Source organism: Aristolochia californica, unplaced genomic scaffold, assembly GCF_029961685.1.
Source record: "Aristolochia californica isolate CCGP_79_NKW_82.1479 unplaced genomic scaffold, dmAriCali1.0.hap1 SCAF_10, whole genome shotgun sequence".
Taxonomy (NCBI): Eukaryota; Viridiplantae; Streptophyta; class Magnoliopsida; order Piperales; family Aristolochiaceae; genus Aristolochia; species Aristolochia californica.
Window position 1 is genome coordinate 23,890,073 of NW_027181771.1, and position 27,734 is coordinate 23,917,806.

Sequence of the window (27,734 nt, forward strand, 5' to 3'; positions counted from 1 at the left end):
AAACCAAGCCTCCTAAGCTCTTGCACATGATTTAAGAAGTTTTTGGCTCCTCTAAAACTTAAAAGGAAGTCAATTTTGATAGTTTTTTTTATTGAGTTAAGTATTTATGTGTTGTTTAATTGAATACTTAGATATCAGTTAATTGAACATGTGCTGAGTGATTTTAAAACCATATTTGATTCAACCATTGCATTGTGAGTAGTTGTGTTATTGACAACCATTTGAAATTACGTTTACAACCTCTTCTATTTTAAAATCATATTAATGCATGCTTGTATGTCATTTTATTGGGGCATTTTGTTGTGGACTCAATAGCACACCGAGTCACACAACGAAGAAGACAACAACAACTCACTCAATAGGATTTAATTCTTATATTTCTTTGAGTAGGATTTATTTCTAATATTGTTTTAAGTAGGATTTATTTCTTATATTGTTTTAAGTAGGAGTTATTTCTAATTACTTTTTATGTAAGGGCATTATGGGGAATTATTGTAACCCTAACCCTAAAACTCCCTATTTAAGGGATAGGTATGAATGAAATAGGTAAGCTTTGAGATTTTAGAATAACCTAGTCTAAATTGGTTGGGATCACCTCTTGATCCCGAGTTTAGGGTTTACTCCAAAAATCCAACCTATCATTCACCCTCCATTGCCATCCATCTTCACCCAAATTCATCCACCATCATCCCTATTAAGAAAAGGAGCTTCCTGCCCCTTTTCCGAGCCCAAAGAGGAGGTCTATCCTCCTTCTTGGCAGCAGCAACAAGAGAGGCCCAATTCCTCCCTTACCAAGCAGCAAAGTGAGGATTTTTATCCTCAAATCTTGAGCAATTCCTGGTGCAACGTGGGAGCTGATCATAGCATCAAAGAAGAGGTATTAATCTATCCCAAACTCTTGTTTCAAGTTATTTAAGAAAGAAGGATTGCATTCTTAGCTAGAGCAGCAACAAAGAGGGCCAAACCCTCTTTGCCGTGACCAAGAAAAAGAGCACCTTGCTCTAGCAAGGTCAGCATTGTTGTGGGGTCTTCTACCTAGCACAACAACTCGGTAGGACCCTCAAAAGAGGATCTTTCCTCCTGGCCAAGCATTGGTTAAGGAGAAATACTCATACACAGACCCTTGACGTGAAGTGAGTAAATTCTGAGTGCTGGATTCACAAATCCCACGCCGTGTTACTCGATCCATGACTCGGGACCGTAACAACTTGGTATCAGAGCAGGGTAATATGGGGGATAATATCAGCAATGAAGAAATCCAAATCAGGATACAAAAGATAGAAGATAGCCTTGAAACAGCACAACCAGTGTTGGGAAAGGTTTGTGGTTTGGAAGAAGAGATGAGCCGAATCATTAGCATGCTACAGGAGTTGAGGGCAGAGAGACATCAGAGTCCAGAGGTGAGAGAGGTTGCTCAACCATATCACAGAAGAGGGGAGCAGTGGCCTGGGCGCACTGCTGTCCAAGCACCTCAGCATGGAGGCACAATCCCAAGGTACACAAAGTTAGAGTTTCCCTCTTTCAATGGTTCTGTGGATCCCGTAATTTGGTTGCATAGATGTGAAAAAAATTTTTTGAACCAAGGGACTACTGAATGGGATAAGGTGCAACTAGCCTCTTTCCATATGACAGATGAAGCCATGTTATGGGTGACTCAAGTAGAGAAAGAGAGACCGGGAATGACTTGGGGAGAATTTAAAAATCTATGCACAGTTAGATTTGGGCCTCCCGCCAACAGCAACCCCTTGGGAGAGTTAGTCCTATTGAGACAAACGGGTTCGGTGGAACACTATCAAAAACTCTTCCAGGAAAAGTTGGCTCGTGCTGGAGAGAGGGTATTGGTTGACCAGCAGGTCTCCTTATTCACAGCAGGTCTCAATGAGTATTTACGGCTAGAGGTAGAACTCCTTATGCCCACGGATCTAGCTCATGCCATGAATATGGCCCGAGCAATGGAACAACGACAACAGTTGCAGCAACGTAAGTCGGGTTGGTCGAGTGAGAGGAACACTTCCTCCACGTGGCAAGGGCACCGCTATAATTCATCTCAGGGAACATCTACAGCAGCACCATCCAGACACACTTCGACTACGACTCGGGTAGCCGATCCCCGCCCTGGTAATTCCCTACTGAGCTTTATAAAAAAATTGACGAGTGCGGAGATGGCAGAAAGGCGGTCCAAAAATCTCTGTTATAACTGCGATGAGCAGTATCGGGTCGGACACCAATGTAAACGATTATTTTGGCTCGAGATGGAGGATTCAGAGGATCCAGAGGAACCAGAGGATATTATCGAGGAGGAACCACCAGAGATATCCTTGCATGCTATTACTGGGCAGAAATCGCCTACTACAATGCAAGTCTGAGCTCATGTCATTGACCGAGAACTGGTGGGACTAGTCGACTCGGGGAGTACACACAATTTTCTGAGTTTAACAGCCGCACAACATCTCCAGCTCCAGATACACACTCATCCGACAGCCACCGTCTCAGTGGCCAATGGCGAGAAGGTCCCTAGCTATGGGATTAGTAAGGCGGTAACTTTTTCCATTGGATTTACTTCATTTAATGCGGAATTTTTTGTTATTCCCCTAGCGGGATTTGATATGGTTTTAGGCATTAAATGGTTACAAACATTGGGGCCCATTCTGTGGGACTTTTCGGCTTTAACCATGAGCTTTGATTTGGCCGGAAGTCGGGTGCTCTTACAGGGCTGTCAGGTGGACAGGGCCCACCGCATACACACTTTGCAGACACAGGATCAGCCTGACAGTACTAGTGATGGTCTGGTTGAGGAGTTCTATGACCTCTTCCAGGAGCCTTCGGGGTTGCCTCCCATGAGGCACTGTGACCACAGGATCTGTCTGAAACCAGGTTCTGAGGTAGTGGTCGTGCGACCATACCGTTACCCACACCTTCAGAAGGATGAGATAGAGTGTCAGTGCCATGAGATGTTGAAACAAGGTCTTATTCGTCCCAGCCGCTCCCCGTTCTCTTCACCCGTCTTACTTGTGAAGAAACATGATGGGACATGGAGGTTCTGCGTGGATTATCGGGAGTTGAACGTGCAGACAGTAAAAGACAAGTTCCCGATTCCGGTAGTGGATGAGCTTCTGGATGAGTTACATGGGTCGTGGTTATTCACTAAACTCGACCTCCGTTCGGGATACCATCAGGTCCGGATGCACCCCTCTGATATCGAGAAGACGGCGTTCCGCACGCACCATGGCCACTTTGAGTTCGTCATCATGCCGTTCGGGTTATCCAATGCACCCTCCACTTTTCAAGCTTTGATGAACGAGGTATTTAGCCCCTATCTTCGAAAATTTGTTCTTGTATTTTTCGATGATATTTTGATATATAGCAAGTCGGTTGAGGAGCACTTGGCACACTTGAGGATTGTTTTCGACTTGTTAAGAGCACATCAGCTCTATTTGAAACACTCCAAGTGTTCTTTTGCGGCTTCACACGTGGGATATCTGGGACACATTATCTCACATTAGGGGGTTACGGTGGATCCCGAGAAGATCCGAGCTATTCACGAGTGGCCGCAACCACAGTCATGTTCTGCATTACGGGGTTTTCTGGGTCTTGCGGGCTACTACCGTAAATTTATTCAGAACTATGGGCCAGTGGCAGCACCATTGACGAGTTTACTCAAGAAAAATTCCTTTATTTGGAATGAAGGGGCCACCATGTCATTTGTGGCACTCAAAGCTGCCCTCGCATCCGCGCCAGTATTACAACTTCCCAACTTCGACGAATTATTCGTGGTAGAGTGCGACGCTTCGGGCGTGGGCATGGGGGCCGTTTTACAGCAGCTGGGCCATCCTATTGCTTATTTTAGCAGACAGTTGGCAGTCCGCCATCACAAACTGGCAGCCTATGAGCGCGAATTGATTGGGTTGGCCAAAGCGGTCCAACATTGGAGGCCTTATCTCTGGGGCCGGGCTTTTCTCATACGCACGGATCACTACAGCCTTAAATTCTTACTAGAACAGCGTTTGACGACGTCGCCACAACAACATTGGATCAGTAAGTTGTTGGGGTTTGACTTCTCAGTGGAGTATCGTGCGGGGAGATTAAATAAGGCGGCAGATGCCTTGTCACGATGTTTTGAAGATCAGCAGTCGGTCTATTCTATCAGCCAGCCGAGATTTCTCATTATGGACTTGGTGCGAGAAGCACATGCTACTAACCCTGCACTGCAGGAACTGCATCAGCAGATCTCAGAAGGGACAATGAATGTGAAGTGGTCCATCCAGGATTCACTTATTTATTATAAGCATCGGATTTTCCTTCCACCTGAGTCTGAGTTGATTCCAGTTATTCTCTCGGCCTACCACGACAGTACACACAAGGGGATCCAGAAGACCTTGCACAGAATTCGAGCTGATTTTTACTGGCAAGCCATGAAAGCCTCTATTGCGACTTATGTTGGCGACTGTCAGGTATGCCAGTGCAACAAAGCCGAGCACTTGAGTCCAGCCGGTCTTCTCCAGCCTCTGGCCCTTCCAACGCAGGTTTGGGCCGACATTTCAATGGATTTTGTGGAAGGCCCCCCTGTCAGCCGGCAAATCCGTACTTTTCGTAGTGGTTGATCGATTCTCCAAGTACGGGCATTTTATACCGATGGCTCATCCGTATACAGCAACACGGGTTGCTCAGACTTTCCTGGAGCAGATAGTCCGCTTACATGGCATTCCAGAATCCATTGTGAGTGACAAAGATGCAGTTTTCACGAGCACCTTTTGGCGGGAACTATTTCGCCTGAGTGGGACGAAATTGAAGTTCTCCTCCGCCTATCATCCACAGAAAGACGGGCAGACTGAGGTGGTGAACCGCACCATCGAGATGTATCTACGGTGCTTGGTGGGGGATCGTCCGCGGCAATGGGTTCAATGGCTTCCGTGGGCCGAATATTGTTACAACATTTCGTTCCACTCTGCATTGCAATCCACTCCTTTTCGGGTTATATATGGCCGGGATCCACCTCGCCTCCTCTCGTACAACCCAGGGTCCACCCGCGTGGACACGATTGATCAGGCACTCATAGACAGGGATATACTGCTACAGAATATCACAGAACGGCTACGACGTGCCCAAGCTCGGATAAAGGATGTATACGACAGAGGCCACCGTGAGGTCTCTTTTGAGGTTGGAAAGTATGTGTGGCTACGGCTCCAGCCCTACCGTCAGCAGTCTCTAGCGGGACCTCCACGTCATAAGCTCTCACCCCGATTTTTTGGGCCGTTTCCCATTCTTCGACGCGTGGGACCAGTCGCCTATCAACTTAAATTACCAGACACCGCCAAAATTCACGATGTGTTTCATGTCTCTCTTTTGAAGCCGCATTCCGGAGCACAGCCTACATCCACTCCATTCCTACCACCAGTTGATCATGGTGAGGTTATTCTTAACCCAGCTGCGGTGTTACATGCAAGGCTGACCAATGATCATTGGGAGATTCTCGTTTAGTGGACGGACACTGACCCTGATGCTGCAACATGGGAACGTGTGGACATCTTCAAACAAGTCTACCCAGCTTTTGAGCTTGAGGACAAGCTCTTTCTCCATGGGGAGGCAGATGTTGTGGACTCAATAGCACACCGAGTCACACAACGAAGAAGACAACAACAACTCACTCAATAGGATTTAATTCTTATATTTCTTTGAGTAGGATTTATTTCTAATATTGTTTTAAGTAGGATTTATTTCTTATATTGTTTTAAGTAGGAGTTATTTCTAATTACTTTTTATGTAAGGGCATTATGGGGAATTATTGTAACCCTAACCCTAAAACTCCCTATTTAAGGGATAGGTATGAATGAAATAGGTAAGCTTTGAGATTTTAGAATAACCTAGTCTAAATAGGTTGGGATCACCTCTTGATCCCGAGTTTAGGGTTTACTCCAAAAATCCAACCTATCATTCACCCTCCATTGCCATCCATCTTCACCCAAATTCATCCACCATCATCCCTATTAAGAAAAGGAGCTTCCTGCCCCTTTTCCGAGCCCAAAGAGGAGGTCTATCCTCCTTCTTGGCAGCAGCAACAAGAGAGGCCCAATTCCTCCCTTACCAAGCAGCAAAGTGAGGATTTTTATCCTCAAATCTTGAGCAATTCCTGGTGCAACGTGGGAGCTGATCATAGCATCAAAGAAGAGGTATTAATCTATCCCAAACTCTTGTTTCAAGTTATTTAAGAAAGAAGGATTGCATTCTTAGCTAGAGCAGCAACAAAGAGGGCCAAACCCTCTTTGCCGTGACCAAGAAAAAGAGCACCTTGCTCTAGCAAGGTCAGCATTGTTGTGGGGTCTTCTACCTAGCACAACAACTCGGTAGGACCCTCAAAAGAGGATCTTTCCTCCTGGCCAAGCATTGGTTAAGGAGAAATACTCATACACAGACCCTTGACGTGAAGTGAGTAAATTCTGAGTGCTGGATTCACAAATCCCACGCCGTGTTACTCGATCCATGACTCGGGACCGTAACACATTTGAAATGGTTTTTACTAAGTATTTAAAATTTGGGATAACATTTCAAATCCAAGTGTATTGTGAACTAGTGCTAAGTACACTTTGAAAAATCATTCACTATAATTTATAATGCTACTTATGGGCTATATTTTGAAATTTATAACTTTTGAGTTGAATTGAATATGTTCCCCAACTTGAAAAGACAATCTCATATTTAAATTGAGCTGATATTTTCAAATCAACACATCTTGAGCTGCCTATATTTTCAAATAAAAAAATAAATGACTATTATGAGTTATTTTCATTTTAAAATCAAGTTACTAACTATTTTAAACTACTAATCTAGGATAGATGTACCTATTTATTTGTACCTAGATTGATAAAATTTTCCTATTGGTAGATAATTAATATTGGGTTATATGGTAAGCAAGTAATGCATACAATTGGGTCAAACCTTCCTTAGGTAAGACCATCCTCACCCCAAATTTATTTAAGATAAATTCTTGTGGCTGAGGAGTTGAAGGTGGGAAGGTGTGTTTGATGTTGTTTGAGTCATAAGACGTTGTGTAGGTAGGCGATGCTGAAAATCTCTTTGTGGGTCTAGATTGGTGTGCCTAGTAAGTGGATGAAAATTCTATGTTCGTCTAAGCTTGCATAGCCTAGTGAATTGATGGAAAATCTCTTTGTGGATCTAGGCATGTATGCCTCATTAGGTGTTAAATCTAAGGGAGTGCCATTGTGAGTTGGTTGTTATGGTCAATTGAATTACGTAAGCCCATGTATGGACAACATTGTAATTGGCCTTAGAGGTGATTTGCTTTATATATTTTTGGGCAAAGCCAACATTAGTGGATCCTTAAGATTATAAAACATCTTAGGGGTGCACTAGCAATCGGCTAGGACTACAAACCACCTTAAAAATCCTATATGTACTTTGTATGTAATTGCTTATGCGAATGCTATTGTTCATTGTGAACATAATCTATAAAATTGACCTTAGATTTTGAATTAATTAAAAACAATATGAACTAAGTAAAAGCAGTTAAAATTAAGAATAAAAGAGAAAAAATCTGACTTTTTTATCAGACTAGATATACTTTAATCTGTAGATCATTTATATATTGGATTACCGGTTAGTAAAATAGGAATAAATATCATCTCTTCAATGCAGCAAACAATCTTGTTGAGGGGACAAATTATGGAATAAATATTAACCCCAGAGAAGATTCATTACTATACACTGAAAACATCTTTTCAATTTTATTGAGAATTAGGAGAGTTACAAAATATTTATTTCGTATAAAAAACAACACCAATAGAATATTCATTTGTTCTTTGATCTTTGTGAGAGCTACTCATTTGATCTCATGAAATTGATTAATTTGTCTACCATAGAAGTTCAGTAGCTTGAACTTGATGATATTCGATGGATGAAGAAATTTAGAAAACAGGATTGTTTGTTCTCTTGTCCATCAATATCTTCGCTCAACTTTACCTGATACATAAAGGAGCTTCATTAAGATTTCAAGGGTCTCAAATCCCTAAAAAATGAAAGCAGTGAAGATTGATCATCTTCGGTTGAAGAGATGGAGATAATTAAGTTGAACCTGAAGCGTCTTGGGTACAAGGGTCAACTTTGTGATAAACCCATTTTCAGCGACATCCCCTCCCTGGACGAAGATACTGAGATGCACACCCTTGACCTCGACTTCTACTTCGAACTATTCAGGGATGTAGTCCACTTGAACTCAAGTTTTTGCCCAAAAAATAGATTGACTAACATAATACTTTTTTAGTTATTTCATATCGCAAATAGCACTGAGTAACAAACAAAAAGTTAGTCATTGGACTTTTAGCATAAGAGAAACTTCACCGAGAAGACTAACAGTATCACCAAGCTACCAGAAAATATTATTCACCACATACTCTCTTTTCTTCCATTGAAGTGTGCAGTGATGACATCAATTCTGCCTAGACAATGGATAAACATGTGGAAATTCCTATGAATTTACAACACTATTATAGACTTGACAAGGAGTTCACAATAAATTTAAAGAAGGCACATTATGTACAAGTTGCATAACAACTTCTACAGCTCCATACTCTTGACAAGATTAAGAAGTTTCGCCTGTTCTTTTGTCTTGATGACAGATACTCATCCGATCTCACAGAATGGATTGAATTTGTTAAAGAAGGAATTGGAGATTTTGTGCTTGATTTGAGTGGAAGAGTAAGGCACTCCGACTCGACAGATGATGATGATATCAGGTGGGGGATGAATAAATTCACTGAACTTAACCTGTTGCATGAAGGAGTGTCATTATGATTTAAAGGGACTCAAATCTCTAAAAAATGAAAGTAGTAAAGATTGATTATCTTCGCCTGAAGAGATGGACATAAGTAAGCCAAACCTGAAGAGTCATGAGTAGAAGGGTTGAGTGTCTGACAAGCCAATTTTCAAAGACATCCCTCCCTGAATGAAGCTAACGAGTTGCTCATTCGTGACCTCGACTTCTTCTTCGATCTATCCAGGGATGTAAACCACTTGAACTAAAGTTTTTCAAATTGAATGCTCAACCCAGTCAGTTGCTACCTTGAACCATCACGTTTGTCAAATTGAAAGCTCAACCCAACCAGTTCAGCCTCTAGACTGGTTGGGTTGAGCATTTCAATTTTAAAAACTGGATAGTTCAACTTGTCAATATTTCAGGTAATAGCGGAGCTCAGTAAAATTCTTTCCAGGACTCCTTAGTGTTTATCTGTGACAAGCAAACAGACGAATTTAAATGGAGTTCAAATGATTTAAAAAAATGCCATTAAAGAAAAAAAAACAAAGAGGCTTCAAATATTGATGGAGAGAGCATCAGAATTGTACATTTTAAACAGATGAATAAATGAGAAAAGGCTTACAAATGGATCGATTGCAGTACAGGAATCTAGTCTCTTAGCCAAAAAAAGGGATCACAACTTTGAACAGCTATGATGTTCCTCTTCTTTACTGCAATTCTCTACAAAAATGCAAAAGAAGAAGAAGATGAAAAGAAAGACAAAACACTCTTGATTCTTTTTCCCCTACTCTCATCGTTCTTAAGTCTCTCCTGCTTTACATAACTCTTGTTTACACATTTATGACTATAACAAACAATGTATTCATTGAATGTGCTCTTAAAATTGGTTGTAACAAACCTGAAAATTAGCTGTAACTTGTAAGACATTAAGAAATTGGTTGTCACAAACCTGATGACGGGGTGTGACAAATGTTGTTGTGTTAGCAACCGTTTCTGGATGGAAGCAGAAAGTGCCATTAGGCAGACAGCCATGTGGATCAGTGGTGTTAGAATCGGACCTGACCCGTCAGTCCTATCGTATTGGACTGGGTAAGATTAGGTCCGGTTCAATCCTTACAAATTGATGTGAAATCCCTAAAAAACCTCATCTTTCAAAGACTACCTCTGCTGAAGGTAGTGGAAAATGACGAGACCTTCAGGGCACTTGCTGTTCCCGGCCAACCCTGCCTGCATCGCTACCTCAAGATGTCCACGTTCACTCAAGCCTTTACGCTTTTCCACATTACAAGGCGATAAGGATGCACTCCGTAATGACGAACATTTTGCAGAGAGAATCATCAGTCTCCTCCAACACAACAATTGGCAGCTTCTCATGACCTCCTCAGACATTCCAAGAAAGTTAAACCCGGAAATGATACAATGTGTCCTTTGCCAAAAACAGGTAAATGACCCAAAACTCCTCTTGAGTTTCTTCCACTGGTCCCAGTCTCAAATGGGTCTCCCGCAAACATTAACTTCTTTTTCAACACTTGTTGTAAATCTATGTAACACCTATTTGTTTGGTCCTGTAAATTGTATCTTAGAGCAAATGATTGCCACCCACTTGGGCAATTCACATGTGGATGCTATTGCGAACTCAATCTTATATAGCTATAAAGATTGTAAAGAATCCAACCCTCTTGTGTTTGATATATTGATAGATACATACAAGAAAATTGGTATGCTGGAAGAAGCTGCATACTCAGTGCTAGTAATGGGAAATGAAGGACTCACACCAAGTATAAGGTGTTTAAACTCTCTTCGGGTGCACTGGACCCACTCTCCCTGTCACTAGCATCTCTACACTGCATTGTGGCCTCTAGTAGGTCATCCAATCTGACAAAGTTGGACTCCTGAGGAGCTGCTTCAGCAACTGTATTGGACTTGTCCTTGTATACAATCTTCTCATTGAAGATCATATTCTTGCTTCTTATAATCTTTCGGCTCTTATACCAGTTTTTAGGAAAAAATCGTCGATGACAACAAGACAAGTAACAAGTAATCATGCACGACATAATATTTTACGTGGTTCGTAAAATTGCCTACGTCCATTGAAGTTGTATAGGATTTTATAGATCAGTTGAAGAATCACAATACTGTATGTTTCTCACACCAGAAATACAACTTGAGAGTCTTCTCTCTATTTCGTCTCAATGAGTTTCGGTGAGACCGAAACTTCTCCCCGCTTCGTCTTCCTGGCGCACACACAGGCACCGATACGAAATCCCAAGGGAGTTCTGTAAACCTCTCAGTTCTAGTAAGTCCTACACTCTGTTCTTCCAACTACAACGTCGAATAGAAGCATCGATAACGGCGACAACAACGGCAACGAACGGTAACTCCTACAACGGCAAAGGAAACATCGTCGTTCTTCTCGAGTCTCTCTTTATGCCGAGAGACTCTGTTTCGTACTCTATTTCTATTTTGGAAACAAAGTTGAAGTCCCGCCCTATAGCACCGGCAATGGCGACGCCAACGGCATCACACAACAGCTCCGGCATCGGCGTCCAGCCAACAGAGTGCCTGTTAAATCTTGCCTTTTCTATACTTTTTTGTCACTTTCCAGTTTCCACCCCAACTCGCAAGTCGCCACGCAATTCACGAAAGAGCACACGTAGTTTGCCAACAATGAGGTGACTTGCCATTCCCAGTCAACCGTCCAAAGTGCGTAACAGACCTACCTTGTTCCCGCCAAAAATCTTTTCAAAATGTATTCTATGTGCCCTCGCCCCCTCTTTGTCTAAGCAAACGAGAAATCACAAAAAATAAAACAAATTATGATTATTCTCAATAGTGAACAAACAATGAAATACGAGACTCTCTACGCGTAATGTCCCTGTTTCGGCAATAGAGACGAAGTCTTCTGGTTGAGGGACTCTGTTCGTACACCATCTCTGTTTTGGCAACAGAGTCGTGTGCAGTGGACCAGACTCCATAGTCCTCAACAAAGACATCTCACTTGAATTTTTTTCACGTCTACCCAAGAAATGATGGCTCAATTGTGAAGCTATTTTAAAGAAATGACATAGTATGATCAATAAAGTTAGCTTCTTTCACTGCCAAATCAATTGACTTCGGTTTAGTCTATCTCAAATACTATGACTATGGCTTCATACGTGAATGTATGTTTTGTCACTTGGATGACAAAGGAGCACTCACGCTCCAAGACTACCTCATCTTCCCTTCACATCAGAACATCAAGAATATGGGTTCATGCAATGGGGTCATCTTCTAGTGCAAGAAAATCCACACTAATCTCAAGCTCAATTACTATCTCTACAATCCCATTACCAAGTATCTCATGACTCTTCCTCCACTCCCTCCTTTCAGAATGGCCCATGACCCCTTTGATAGTTGTTTCCCTTTTTTAGGTTTAGCCCATTATTAGGTAGTTTCCCATAGATGTAAGGATAGTGAGCCTGAGTTTGGATTATACGTTAAATGGGATTTGGTCTAGAAATAAGCCTGAGTTTTCTCCATCAACGGGTTTCTCTGTAAATTCCTGGAATTTTGTTTACCATGACTTCAGGTATGCATCTTGGGTTTCCGATTTTCTTTTTATGAATTTTATATTGTTTTCAAAATTCTGAATTTCATTTTGAATCTCTCATCTTGATTACAATTCCATTATTTATTTACTTTTTTAAAATGTTGTCTATGTTTTTATTCTGCTGTTAAAAAATAAAAATTTACTTGTCGTTTTAGAGTAGAGGAGGATGTAGCCTTACGATGAGGCCTTATGAGCCCCGCGCTTCTTCGATCGCCAGTGGTGGCACGTGCGACTGTCAATACATTGTGTGCCTATTGGATCTCAATCACGTTGGCACTCCCCTGGCTAGACAACGTCCAAGAGAGGCAATGATGTTTTCGAACAATGTTCCTGGCCAAATAGGATGACTGCACTGGTGCGTCAGAGTAGGTTGCACTTAGTGCCCTGGAGGTGCTGGCATGTTAGTGGGAACAGATGCTCCCGAGGGAAGAAAATGCCCACAGCAAGCCGTCAGCCGTCGTTCGGGTCTGCAGAGGGGATCGTCGATGATGGGAGTCGAACGACGAGGCTCATTGTGTGCGCTGGTGTAGAACCATCAATGTTTTGTGCGCATTTTCTTCCCGACTCCCGGTTGGTCCCGTTCCTCACTTCCAGTCACCTGGAGACCGGCATTGCACACAATTGATTCTCGATCGAGAAACGTTGCTTCGGTGGGTGGCAATGAACACCAAAATTTGCGTCGAAGTGCAGCCAAGAGGAGTAGTCACAAAGCACAAAGAGAGAGACGGTGTAATGGAAGCCTGTGTACACCGACGTGTTGCACTCGTCGGACACACACCGGCGACAATAGCACCAGAGGAAGGAGACGGCGGTGTGGGGATGGTGAGTAGAGTTCCGAACAGACGAGACGCCTGGCTATGAGCAGCCTAGAGCAGCAGGAGCGAACATAGCAGAGACTTGTGCTTTGTGCACTGGTGTTCCATGCTCTCATTGGAGCACAGCCAAGGCATGGAGCATGACATTGTGCTCGCCGGCTGTCCTGGACCACTATACGCGCAAGAGCACCAAACGTGCTCATGGCCCATCCAAGTCCAATGTTATCATTGGATACATTTAATTCATATATAAATAACAGGAAAAATAGAATAATTTAGTTTTCATTCTTTTTCATTTTAGTACATATGGATTAAATAATTGGAAATACATATATGAATGTTTAATATGCATGTGTTAGTTAATTTTTATCTGTATAAAAATTTATTTTGTTTTTATGCATACTTAATCTTCTATGCATATTATGATTGACCTAAATATAAGAAATTAATAATTGGCATAAATTTTAGTCAATTATTTTGATGTAATATTTTGGTTTACATTTGAATAATTAAGTAATAACCACAACATTCTTAATTATGAAAAATGTCTAGTGACATTAAGTTTAGTCACATAAAGTTAATGACATACAAACTTGAGAATAACCATGGAAAGCTTATAATTTAACCTCACGTAGTAATTGTTATATTTAAGTGATTAATTTGGATTGGATAGAAACATTTAAAACAATTGGTTAGTCGCCCACAACAATAGAAAATTCCTTTAGAGATAAATTTATGATGCCATTATAAAGTGATATAAATTGTTTATGTGTTATAATCTAAGCCTAATCACATGTTGATTTATTTTTTTTAATTTATTTACGTGGGTAAATATTCAATTTACTGTTCCATTGCATGTTTTAGTAAGCATTGTTGTTTATTTTGTTATTCTTCAAACTTTATATGTTCTGAATTTTGATTCCTCCAATATTATTCCTCTGAATGGTAATAATTAAGCTCTTTGTTGGTCATTTCTTCTATTAAATAGCACTGACATATATGACTCTTTCATTAGCAAAGTCATCACATTTTCTCTTGGTTGGTCATATATGACTCTTTCATATCAGCTCTTCATCTCATGTTCTATTTCTTTTTTATAAGATTAACGTATTAGACTCTAGTTGATAAAGTACTGACACGTTTTTGGTTATTCAATATGTTGTTCTTTATGAAATCCTCTGGTAATGTCATGAGTTAAATTAGTACAAATGAGGAGAACCATGCTTTTAGTTCATGTTATGAAGTTATAATTGGATACCTTATTTTTGTACTATGTTTTATTTGCTATTTGTTTTATTTGAGTAATTAAAAATATTAGGCATAGGAATTGATTCTTAAAATATTAAGAGAGAAAACAATTAATTGATTGTATAATGAGTACATTGTTTCTCTATTTATAATAGAGAAAACTCATAGAATCAAAATAAAATTAAACCTTCCTATGTTCCACTTACAACTTGAATAAAACTTCAAATACGAAACAAAGTAAATCACTATTACAAAAAACTGATAGAATCAAAAGATTTCTTATGTAAGATTCTTTCCCATGAGACTCAAATAAGACTTTTTCATACTAATTCTTCCACCATGACACTCCTTTACCATGAAAATCATATTAGACTCTTCCATATTTGCTTCTTCAACACTCCTCTCAAATTGGAGTTCCTAACCTTCACATGAAATGAAATTTTCTTCTCTATCCTCCTCCTTACTTAGATGTTCTTTATTTCTAAAAAAAAAATTTACCACCACTACTTCTCAACACCTCTTCTTTTGAACTTCTCCTTCTACTTCTCTCCATTAAGTGACCCTTTCCTTTTAAAGAGGCCCAAATTGTACATAGCAAATATGAGAGAAGAAAGCATCCCTCTAGCCAAACAATAAAACTCCATATTCCTTTCAAAATGGTATATGTTTGAAAAAAGACTCCTTTCAATTTCAAAGGCAGACATGCCCAATTTTAGTGCATGAAAAAAAGAAAGAGTATTCACAATTTTAATGGTAGCTCACAAAAATATACTACTTTGGTGAATAAAATAACTTAACTCACTCTGACTGTTGGGTGCACTATTGTTCTATGTAGGAAGTATAGCTAGTGCTCTGAAGTGATTAAAAAAATACAAGAAATTTCATTACCTATTTCAAAATTCTATAATTTCTAGAGGACTAACAAAAGTGACCATTGTTTTATACCAAGAAGGTGACAAAAGAAGTAGAATAATAACAAAAAATTAACCAGAATAGTAACTAACCAAAGGAGCACAAAATTGACTAAAAATGTTGACCACAAGAGTTTGACTAAACATTTGACCCAAAAAAATTACTAGAATTTTAATAATAAATTAAATACAATGGAGATATACCTTGGAGAAAGGGGGAATGCACCATGGAGTTTAACTAGAAAATTAGTTGGAGTTAATACTCTTAGAATCCCAACATATGGCCTAACTTACTATGATGAAAGAAGGCTAGTTTGCCTCCCAAATGAAGAAGAAATAACTTAAAAGAACAAAATAAAGAGCTTGAAAAATAAGGGAAAGTTCTTTGCACAAAATGAAGATGGTTTACACTTGTGGTTACAAAGCCTACTTATATGCAAACTAGGGATAAGAATCCTTATCCCTTCATCTTACATGGATCAGTATGATCTTCCCACCTATGTACGAGGTTTACCCCTTTATTTAAATTCAAACTTAGCATTATCACAAATGCCTAAATAAGCTCATAAAATATAATTCAAGAGCATTTGAATCGATCCGAGTTAAAATTTAAATTTTAAACGAGACAAAGAAATTGATAGCCAGCCTCTACAGCTTGAATGCATGCGTGCCACTCACCTACACACATGCCTTGCCTATGTGGCTCACCCACGCACCTCACCTATATCCTCACCCACGCCTGGGTGGGGGGCAAGGGTTGGGTCGGGATTAATTAAATAACACATTTAATGTAATACATAACTATCTTGATCATAGCTAATACTAATTAATTAATGACATTATGTATTTACTAATCATATAATTACTGATTAAGTAAGAAATAATTAAATACCCGGTGATTTATGCCAATTAATCGGCCAAGTGACCTATTTAATGTAATAAATAATCAATTATTTAATAGAAAAAGTAGTAATAACTTACTTATCTAATTAATTAAACACATTCTAGTTATATAATTAGGATGGGTGACTTCCTGAGAAGTCTTCGTGTTGCACCCCTTTTTGCCTTATTTTCCACTGCCACCAGCTAATTTCTCCATCGCATTGCTGCGTTTAGGGGGTGACAAAACACATTTATATATATAGTTTATTTTCTTTTGTAACAGTTTGAAACCTTTGGGTAGAAGAGAAGAGGGGAAAAAAAGAAAAAAATTATGATTTTGTTTAGTTTTTCTTTATAATGCAGTTCGCTACACTTTTGACACGGACGATCAATGTTTTATTCTTTAACCCAACAAAATGGCGCTCCTTTTTTATTTTTTATATCTCGATTTTTGCATAAGATTATAATTTTTATTTTATTTTATGTAAGGAATGCGGAAAAGACCGACAGAACACGGGGGTATAGTGAAGCCGGGGAAGGGATTGGTAGCATGGAGAGGGTAACACAAATGAGTGCGAACATACTAGCACCAATGCACTAGATCCCATAAGACCTCAGAAGTTAAGTGCGCTTGGATGAGACTAGTACTAGGATGGTTGACCTCCTAGGCAGTCCTCGTGTAGCACCCGTTTTTTCCCATTTTTCCTTTGCCACTAGCTAATTTCTCCCTCGTAATGCAACAGTTAGGAGCGGAAAAACATATTTGTATATATAGTTTGTTTTCTTTTTTAACGATTCAAAACTTTTCTGTAGAAGAGAAGAGGGTGAGAAAAGAAAAAAAGTACTATTTTGTTTTGGTTTTCGTTATTAATGTAGTTTTGTTCAGTTTCAACATGGACGATGAATGTTTTATTCTTTAAGCCAACGACATAACGCTTTTAATTTTTTATGTCCTGATTTTCTTTGAAGATTTTAATTTTTTATTATATTTTATGTAGGGAATGTGGAAAAGACCAAAAAAATACGGGGGGAGGGGGAAGCTAGGGAAGGGATTGGTAGGATGGAGAGGGAAACACAAACGAGTGCGATCATACCAACACTAATGCACTGAATCCCATCAAAACTCCAAAGTTAAAGGTGTTTTGGCGACTGCAGTACTTCGATGGGTGACCTCCTAAGAAGTCCTCTTGTTGCACCCATTTTTACCCTTTTTTCCTTTGCCACTTGCTAATTTCTCCCTCGTAATGCTGTGGTTAGGGGCAACAAAACATATTTTTATATATAGTTTGTTTTCTTTTTTAACGGTTCGAAATGTTCGGGTAGAAGAGATGAGGGAAAAAACTACGATTTTGTTTCGTTTTCCATTATTAATGTAGTTCGGTTAATTTTTGACACGGCTGAAGAACGTTTTATTTCTTTAATCCAATCACATAGAGCTCATTTTTAATTTTTTATATCTCTATTTTTTCTTAAGATTTTAATTTTTTATTTTATTTTATGGAAAGAATGTGGAAAAGACCGACAGAACACGGGGGAAGAGGGAAGTCAGGGAAGGGATTGGTAGGATGGAGAGGGTAACACAAATGGGTGCGATCAATAAAATTTGGCATTTTGATAAATGTGGTAGAAAGAAAACAATTTGAGTAAGATAAGCAAGCTAAAACATTTTTGAAATTTCAGTTAATGTAATAAGAATCAGTTTCTATTCTCTTTTTCTAATGAACTAACCCATCAACTCAGAAAATAGTTTTTTTACATGAAGAAGATTGAATTTTCAGCATATATGATGTTAATGCTGACAAATTTCAGATCACCTTTGTGGTCACTCTAGGAAAACAACACACAAAGTAATTGACTTCAGTTCTAAGAGGAGAGGTTAGTCAACTCACGCAGGTGATGAACTTCAGCCGCATTACTCAATTCATCACCTGACATCGTTAGTGGAGCACCAGCGCATGATTCTTGTTGATGAATCAAAAGAACACAAAAATCATCTCTACAGTTTAATTTCGAGAATCTGGATTCCGCAGTATATTGAGAATCATTTGGATGAAGCTGGCTGGATGCCTCGAACCCTCGTCAAATTTTTTCTTTTCAGTCTCTCTTCTGCACTCTTCCCTCTCTCGGTCTAATTCTTTTCTCGTCTCTTCTTCCTCCAAAATTTTTTTCCTCCCTCTCGTCCTCCATCTCCCTTCTCCCTTCTCCCTCTCGTTGTGAACGTCCTCTCAGCCTCCCACTTCCTTTTCCCTGTAGCTATTCTCTCTTCGCCCAAAATACCTCCCGATTTCGTTTGATTTCCCCCATTTCAATTTCAATTTTCTTTGATTTTTGACATTTCAGCGTCAATTTCTTCAATTCTCTGTTTAATATGCAATTGTTAGTTAATTTTTATCTATATAAAAATTTATTTTGGGTTTATGCATACTTAATCTTCTATGCATATTATGATTGACCTAAATATAAGAAATTAGTAATTGGCATAAATTTTAGTCAATTATTTTGATGTCATATTTTGGTTTACATTTGAATAATTAAGTAATAACCACAACATTCTTAATTATGAAAAATGTCTAGTGACATTAAGTTTAATCACATAAAGTTAATGACATACAAATTTGATAATATCCTTGGAAATCTAATAATTTAAGCTCACGTGGTAATTGTTATATTTAAGTGGTTAATTTGGATTGGATAGAAACATTTAAAAAAACTTTTTAGTCGTCTACAACAATAGAAAATTCCTTTAGAGATAAATTTATGATGCCATTATAAAGTGATATAAATCGTTTATGTGTAATAATCTAAGCCTACTCACATGTTGATTTATTTTTTTAAATTTATTTACGTGGGTAAATATTCAATTTTTGGTTCCATTGCATGTTTTAGTAAGCATTGTTGTTTATTTTGTAATTCTTCAAACTTTATCTGTTCTGAATTTTGATTCCTCCAATATTATTCCTCTTAATGGTAATAATTAACCTCTTTGTTGGTCATTTCTTCTATTAAATAGCATTGACATATATGACTCTTTCATTAGGAAAGTCATCACATTTTCTCTTGGTTGGTCTTATATGACTCTTTCATATCAGCTCTTCATCTCATGTTCTATTTCTTTTTTATAAGATTAACATATTAGACTCAAGTTGATAAAGTACTGACACATTTTAGGTTATTCAATTTGTTGTTCTTTATGAAATCCTCTGGTAATGTCATGAGTTACTTTAGCACAAATGAGGAGAACCATGCTTTTAGTTCATGTTATGAAGTTATAATTGGATATCTTATTTTTATGCTATGTTTTATTTTCTTTTTGTTTTATTTGAGTAATTAAAAATATTAGGCACAGGAATTGATTCATAAAATATTAAGAGAGAAAACAATTAATTGATTGTATAATGAGTACATTAAATAGAGAAAACATACTGAATCAAAATAAAATTAAACCTACCCATGTTCCACTTACAACTTGAATATAACTCCTAATATGAAACAAAGTAAATCAGTATTACAAAATACTGATAAAATCAATAGATTTCTTATGTAAGATTCTATCCCATGAGACTCAAATAAGACTTTTTCCTACTAATTCTTCCGCCATGAGATTCCTTTACCATGAAAATCATATTAGACTCTTCCATTTTGCTTCTTCAACACTCCCCTCAAATTGGAGTTGCTAACTTTCGCATGAAAAGAAATTTTCATCTCCTATCCTCCTCCATACTTAGATGTTTTTTATTTCTAAAAAAACAAATTTACTACCACTACTTCTCAACACCTCTTCTTTTGAACTTCTCCTTCTACTTCTCTCCATTAAGTGACCCTTTCCTTTTAAAGAGGCCCCAATTGTACATAGAAAATATGAGAGAAAGAAGCATCACTCCAAACGATAAAACTTCATATTCCTTTCAAAATGGTCTATGTTTGAAAAAAGACTCCTTTCAATTTCAAATGTAGACAAGCCCAACTTTTGTGCATGAAAAAAAGAAAATGTATTAACTATTTTAATGGTAGCTCACAAAAATATACTAATTTGGTGAATAAAAAAACTTAACTCACTCTGACTGTTGGGTGCACTCTTGTTCTATGTAGGTAGTGGAAGTATAGCCAGTGCTCTAAAGTGATAAAAAAATATGAAATTAAAAAAATACAAGAAGTTTGAAAAGAACAAAAAAAAGACCTTTGAAAATAAGGGAAACTTCTTTGCATAAAATGAAGATGGTTTACACTCGTGGGTACAAAGCCAACTTATATGCAAACTAGGGATAAGAATCCTTATCCCTTCATCTTACATGGATTAGTATGATCTTCCCACCTAAGTACGAGGTTTACCTCTTTATTTAAATTCAAACTTGGCAATATCAGAAATGCCTAAATAAGCTCATAAAATATAATTCAAGAGCATTTGAATCGATCTGAGTTAAATTTTAAATTTTAAATGAGACAAAGAAATTGATAGCCAGCCTCTACAGCTTGAATGCACGCGCCACTCACCTACACACGTGCCTTGCCTATGTGGCTCACCCACGCACCTCACCTACATCCTCACCCACGCCTAGGTGGGGGGCAAGGGTTGGGTTGTGATTAATTAAATAACACATTTAATGTAATACATAACTATCTTGATCATATCTAATACTAATTAATTAATGACATTATGTATTTACTAATCATATAATTACTGATTAAGTAAGAAATAATTAAATACCCAATGATTTCTGCTAATTAATCGACCAAGTGACATATTTAATGTAATAACTAATCAATTATTTAATATAAAAGTAGTAATAACTTACTTATCTAATTAATTAAACACATTCTAGTTATATAATTAGGATGGGTGACTTCCCGAGAAGTTCTCGTGTTGTACCCCTTTTTGCCCTATTTTCCATTGTCACCAACTAATTTCTCCCTCGCAATGCTGCGGTTAGAGGTGACAAAACATATTTGTATATATATATATATATATATATTGACGGTTTGAAACTTTTGGGTAGAAGAGAAAGGGAAAAAAAAAGAAAAAAAAAGAATGATTTTGTTTAGTTTTCCTTTATTAATGCAGTTCGCTACACTTTCGACACAGACGGTGAATGTTTTATTCTTTAATCCAACAACATAGTGCTCCTTTCTTATTTTTTATATCTTGATTTTTGCATAAGATTATAATTTATATTTTATTTTATGTAGGGAATGTGGAAAAGACCGACAGAACACGGGGGGAAAGTGAAGCCGAGGAAGGGATTGGCAGGATGGAGAGGGTAACAACAACGAGTGCGATCATACTAGCACCAATGCACCAGATCCCATCAAACCTCAGAAGTTAAGCGCGCTTGGATGATACTAGTACTAGGATGGTTGACCTCCTAGGAAGTCCTCGTGTAGCACCCCTTTTTCCCCATTTTTCCTTTGTCACCAACTAATTTCTCCCTCGCAATGCTACTGTTAGGGGTGGCAAAACATATTTGTATATATAGTTTGTTTTCTTTTTTATTGATTCAAAACGTTTGGGTAGAAGAGAAGAGGGGAAAAAAGAAAAAAAAGTACGATTGTGTTTTACTTTCCGTTATTAATGTAGTTTTGTTCAGTTTCAACACGAACGATGAAAGTTTTATTCTTTAAGCCAACGACAAAACACTTATAATTTTTTATAACTTGATTTTTGTTGAAGATTTTAATTTTTAATTTTATTTTATGGAGGGAATATGGAAAAGACCAACAAAATACGGGGGGAGAGGGAAGCTGGGGATGGGATTGGTAGGATGGAGAGGGAAACACAAATGGGTGCGATCATACCAATATTAATGCATTGAATCCCATCAAAACTCCGAAGTTAAACGTGTTTTGGCGATTGTTGTACTTGGATGGGTGACCTCCTAAGAAGTCCTCTTGTTGCACCCCTTTTTACCCTTTTTTCCTTTGCCACCAGTTAATTTCTCCCTCATAATGTTGAGGTTAGGGGGAACAAAACGTATTTGTATATATAGTTTGTTTTCTTTTTTAATGGTTTGAAATGTTCAGGTAGAAGAGAAAGAGGGAAAAAACTACGATTTTGTTTTGTTTTCCATTGTTAATGTAGTTCGGTTAAGTTTTGACATGGCCAGAGAACGTTTTATTTCTTTAATCCAATGACATAGCATTTTTTTAATTTTTAATATCTAGTTTTTTCTTAAGATTTTAATTTTTTATTTTATTTTATGGAAAGAATGTGGAAAAGACAGACAGAACACGGGGGAAGAGGGAAGCCAAGGGATTGGTAGGATGGAGAGGGTAACACAAACGGGTGTGATCAATAAAATTTGGCATTTTGATAAATGTGGTAGAAAGAAAAACTTCTGAGTAAGATATGCAAGCTAAAACATTTTTGCAATTTCAGTTAATGTAATAAAAATCAGTTTCTATTCTCTTTCTCCAATGAACTAACCCATCAGCTCAAAAAATAGTTTTTAGACATGAAGAAGATTGGATTTTCAACATAAATGATGCTAATGCTGACAGATTTCAGATCACCTTTGTGCTCACTCTAGGAAAAAAACACACAAAGTAATTGACTTCAGTTCTAATAGGAGGGGTTAGTCAACTCACGCAGGAGATGAACTTCAACCACATTACTCAGTTCATCTCCTGACATTGTTAGTGGAACACTAGCGCACGATTCATGTTGATGAATCAAAAGAACCCTAAAATCATCTCTACGGTTTAATTTTGGGAATTCGGATTCTATAGAATATTGAGAATCATCCGGATGAAGCCGGTGGGATGCCTTGAACCCTCATCGAATTTTATCATTTCAGTCTCTCTTCTGCACTCTTCCCTCTCTCGGTCTAATTCTTCTCTAGTCTCTTCTTCCTCCGAAATTTTTTTCCTTGCTCTCATCCTCCATCTCCCTTCTCCCTCTCATTGCGAACTTCCTCTCAGCCTCCCACTCCCTTCTCCCTGTAGCTATTCTCTCTTCACCCAAAATACCTCCTGATTTCATTTGATTTTCCCCATTTCAATTTCGATTTTCTTTGATTTTTTATATTTTGGCATTGATTTCTTCAATTCTACTTCGATTCGGCTTCGATTTCACCCTTCGACTACGGTTTTCCCCAAATTTAAGAAGGTATCCCTATACCCTGACTTTTTTTTATTATTTTAGTGTTGTATTTGATTTAATTTTAATTTTTGTACGTAATGTGTATTAATTGTTGCTTAATTGTGGGATTTAGGGTTGCGGTTTATGGTTCAATTTTGTCTTCATAGGGTTTAATTTCGGGATTAGGGTTAGGGTTTAGTGTATTTAGGGTTTGGTGCTTGGTATTTTAGGGTTTACGTTTAGGGTTTATTGTATTTTTAGGGTTTAGTCTTTGTTTTAAGTTTTTAGGGTTCTCAGTGTTTGGGTTTTAGTGCTTTTAGGGGTTTTAAAGTTAGGGTTTAGGGTTTAGGTCCTGGTTCTAGAATTAGGGTTTAGGGTGTTGAGTCCAGTTCAAACAATGTTGAGTCGCCTTCAAAGGCGTCCATTAGCCAACGAAACTTGACCCCCATCACTGACGAGGTACAGTTTGTAGTGACTGTGAAATCATATGGTGCTCTACCAGGGATGTTCAGTGGATTTGGACTTGATATGTGTGTTTTTGCAGTGTTTAGTGTATCTACAATGGAAATAGTTTGGTTAATTTTGAAATGTCTTAGAATATTGTTCAAAATTATTGAAGTGCTATAAAATGATTTTACCATGTGGAGAGGAGATTCAGGTGTTATAAATATCCACCACTTGGTATTTTATTTTTTTTGGTTTGATGAGGACCATATCAGATTTAGATTATAAATGGCTTTAAGAAGACCACAAATTGCTCGATATTATGAGATTTGGATCTTCGAAGAAGACAACAAAATGTTCAATCTCTTGGTCGAACAGGTCAATATAGGGAACAAGCTGCCCAACAGGGTTTGGAAGCATGAGGTATATATAGACCGTCGCGCGAATGTCCCAACTACAATACCCCATAACTTAGCTTTCCTTGCATTCAATATTGCTTTTTTCTGAGCTTCTTTCATCCCATTGAGATCATATTCTTCCAAGAAGAAAACTTTGAGATATGGATCATAACGAAATGCCCTAATATGGGGATTTGCTATCATAAATGCCTCTAGATGGAATCTTCCATCTGCAACAAATACAACAACATCAACTGCAACACTATTAGGAATTGTAGGAGATGCACTTCCCTTGAAGACAAAGGTTTAGATTGTGGAACAATGATATCAATACCAGAGTCAGCTAAAGCAGATTTAACAGCTCTCACAACTGCTGAGAATTGGATGGTCCCTACCACTACAATCTTTTTGTCACAAAAAATGCTTTAATTGTATTAATGATATGGTCTACACCGATTTTTATTTCAAAGAAAACATATAATAAAGCAAGGATTTTGGTGTAATCTATTGGGACTAAACAGCTATGCCTATAATGGATCAAAAGATCCAGAAAAATCATCCACACAGCAGCATGTGCCATATGTGATGTCAACCAGAATAAAGCACTCATCAACAGAAGCAAAGGTTTCAAAAATGTCGGAAAGAACAAGTGAGTACATGAGGAGACCTTTGCAGAATTGAAGGGTGACCCTTTTGGGGGATTATTTCTCACCCAAATGCCTAACCGACCTACATTTTTTCATGCCAAAAATCTTTTAAAAATGGATTCTCTGTGCATGTATAATGTCCCCCGCCCCCTCATTGTCAAAGAGATCACAAAAAAAGCAACAAATTATGATTTTTTTTGTAGTGACTACTTTGCTTCAAAGTGAGATAGTAGTATATTGCCTACATCTACAAAAATCGCCTAATCCCAATGTTTATTGATTTTCAACAAGCCTATTCAAAAACTACTTGGCAATCTCTCTTGGTTCTACCAATTGTCACTCTCCATATCAGCTCTTTGTTGGTCATCTTCTTCTATGACATAGCACTGACATATATGACTCTTTCATTAGCAAAGTCATAACATTTTCTCTTGGTTGGTCATATATGACTCTTTCATATCTGCTTTTCATCTCATGTTATATTTCTTTTTTATAAGATTAACTTATTAGACTCAAGATGATAAAGTACTGACACGTTTCTGGTTATTCTATTTGTTGTTCTTCATTAAATCCTCTAGTAATGTCATGAGTTACATTAGCACAAATGAGGAGAACCAAGCTTTTAGTTCATGTTATGAAGTTATAATTGGATATCTTAGTTTTATACTATATTTTATTTGCTCTTTGTTTATTTGAGTCATTAAAAATATTAGGCATAGGAATTGATTCTTAAAATATTAAGAGAGAAAACAATTAATTGTTTGTATAATGAGTACATTGCTTCTCTATTTATAATAGAGAAAACTCACAAAATCAAAATAAAATTAAACCTATCCACTTAAAACTTGAATAGAACTCCTAATACGAAACAAAGTAAATCACTATTACAGAAAAATGATAGAATCAAAAGATTTCTTATGTAAGATTTCTTATTTAATGTAATAACTAATCAATTATTTAATCGAATAGGTAGTAATTACTTAATTATCTAATTAAGTGAACACATTCTTACTATAAAATTAACTAATTAATTTGTTTTGTAGGATTAATGGAGTCTGTAAGAACCACAATGACATACTATTTGATGATTGCTAATACTAGTTAATTAGAATAATATATTTACTAATTATATAAGTATTGATTAGGTAAGAAAATAATTAAAAACCCATGATTTGTGGTAGTAAATTTGCCAATTGACCTATTTAATGTAATAAATAATCAATTATTTAATTGAATAGGAAGTAATTACATAATTATTTAATTAATGGAACACATTCCAATGGAGTTGGTATGAAGAACTAGAATAATTTACTATTTGACTACAACTAATACTAGTTGATTAATTTATATTTAATACATTTACTGATTGAATAATTAACTGATTTGGTAAGAAAATAATCAATTACATGATGATTTGTGGTAATTAACTAGCCAATTGATATAATTAATTATATAACTAATCAACTATTTAATCAAACATGCAGGACTTACTTAATTAACTAATTAATATAACCTTTTCTACTTATATAATTAAATAATTATTTCATTATTAATTGATTCAAACAATTTTTTTAGTTTTATTAATTATTTTTTATTTTAATGACTAATTACTTTTCCTACCATTATTATTTTTTTCTATGTTCCTTTTTTATTATTATTTCAGTTTTTAATTTTTTATAATCCTTATTTTCCCTTTTGTATTTTAAATTTATTATTTTTGAATTTTTCCTGTAATCTTTTCTTCCTTAGTTTTGTTATATTTGCCCATGTCAACAGAGCTTGTCCAAATGGCGCCACATCACCTTATCCATTAAGGAAAGAGGAAAGAGGAAAGAGAATGGGCAAAGGAGGAATTTTAGGTTTTAAAGGATGGGCTGGCATGGTGCTATATGGACAAGCTTTACTACGTGGGAAGTTGACGGATCGTATGAGGATTCCAAAGGTTGAAATCAGATAATTTGGGAAAAAGTTTAAAAAGTCATTATTCAGGTAAATAAAAATTTTAAATCCAATATTCGACTACAATTCCTTGAAATATAATAATAATAATAATAATTTTCCACAAAATCCTTCTTATTACATGAGTTGCTAATTGGGTGTAATTAGATTGGACAACAACAACCTTCATGTAGGGCATATTGAGTGAGAATTTCTTAAAGCCACTAAAATTTCAAATTTTGATCAATTCATTTTCTATAATTTTTGTGAGAAAATTTTACTTTTGTGCAATGGTACCCCACCTATAAAGTAATATTTAATTAATCTATCTAATAATTACATAAAAAATTTAAAGCTACAACAATTCAAAGTAATATTTAATGAATTTCTTCTTTTGAATGTTGTAGATTAAAATATAATTTTGGTTATTGAGAATTATGGTTCAATTGCATAATTTTAAACTTTTTTCAATCGATCCTTTTACTTTTTCTACATAGCACAACAAGGTGCATCTATAGATGACAAAAATTCAATATACTGGCGCTAGTCCTACATCATGACTTAAAAACTATCAACTGTGAAATCACCAGTCAACGAAATATCAAGCAAAGTAGAGCTCCATGTTTAGCAAGTATTACGTAAAAGGAAACTCTAGGGAAACAAGGATTCCTAATCAGACTAGAAAAGGTAGCCTCTTCGATTTATATATAACTGAGATAGGACTTGCTCTCTTTTGCCTTGTAGCATTGCCGGATCAAACCATCTTCTTTTAGTCCACGTTTTACACCTTTGTTGTCAGATCTTGCTCTATTCTTGCATCTTGGGGATCGACCTACTACTCTTATATTGTTTTAATGGAGGTCAGCTTGCCCGAAGACTGTTAGGGAAAAATCGTTGATGACAACAAGACAAGTAACAAGTAATCATGCACGACACAATATTTTACGTGGTTCTGCAAATTGCCTATGGCCATGGGAGATGTAGAAGATTTTATAGAAAAATTGAAGAATCAAAATATAGTTT

At 37.1% G+C, this 27,734-nt stretch overlaps 5 pseudogenes; 4 read left to right on the plus strand and 1 right to left on the minus strand.

Annotated features, from left to right (window-relative positions):
* Positions 1–16,782: 16,782 nt before the first annotated feature.
* On the plus strand, positions 16,783–16,901 carry LOC137943339 (5S ribosomal RNA; annotated as a pseudogene).
* A 391-nt stretch (positions 16,902–17,292) lies between these two features.
* LOC137943329 (5S ribosomal RNA) lies at positions 17,293–17,411 on the plus strand (annotated as a pseudogene).
* A 4,067-nt stretch (positions 17,412–21,478) lies between these two features.
* Positions 21,479–21,597, plus strand: LOC137943328 (5S ribosomal RNA; annotated as a pseudogene).
* Positions 21,598–21,988: 391 nt separating this feature from the next.
* On the plus strand, positions 21,989–22,107 carry LOC137943331 (5S ribosomal RNA; annotated as a pseudogene).
* A 1,548-nt stretch (positions 22,108–23,655) lies between these two features.
* Positions 23,656–26,910, minus strand: LOC137942956 (uncharacterized; annotated as a pseudogene).
* Positions 26,911–27,734: the final 824 nt, after the last annotated feature.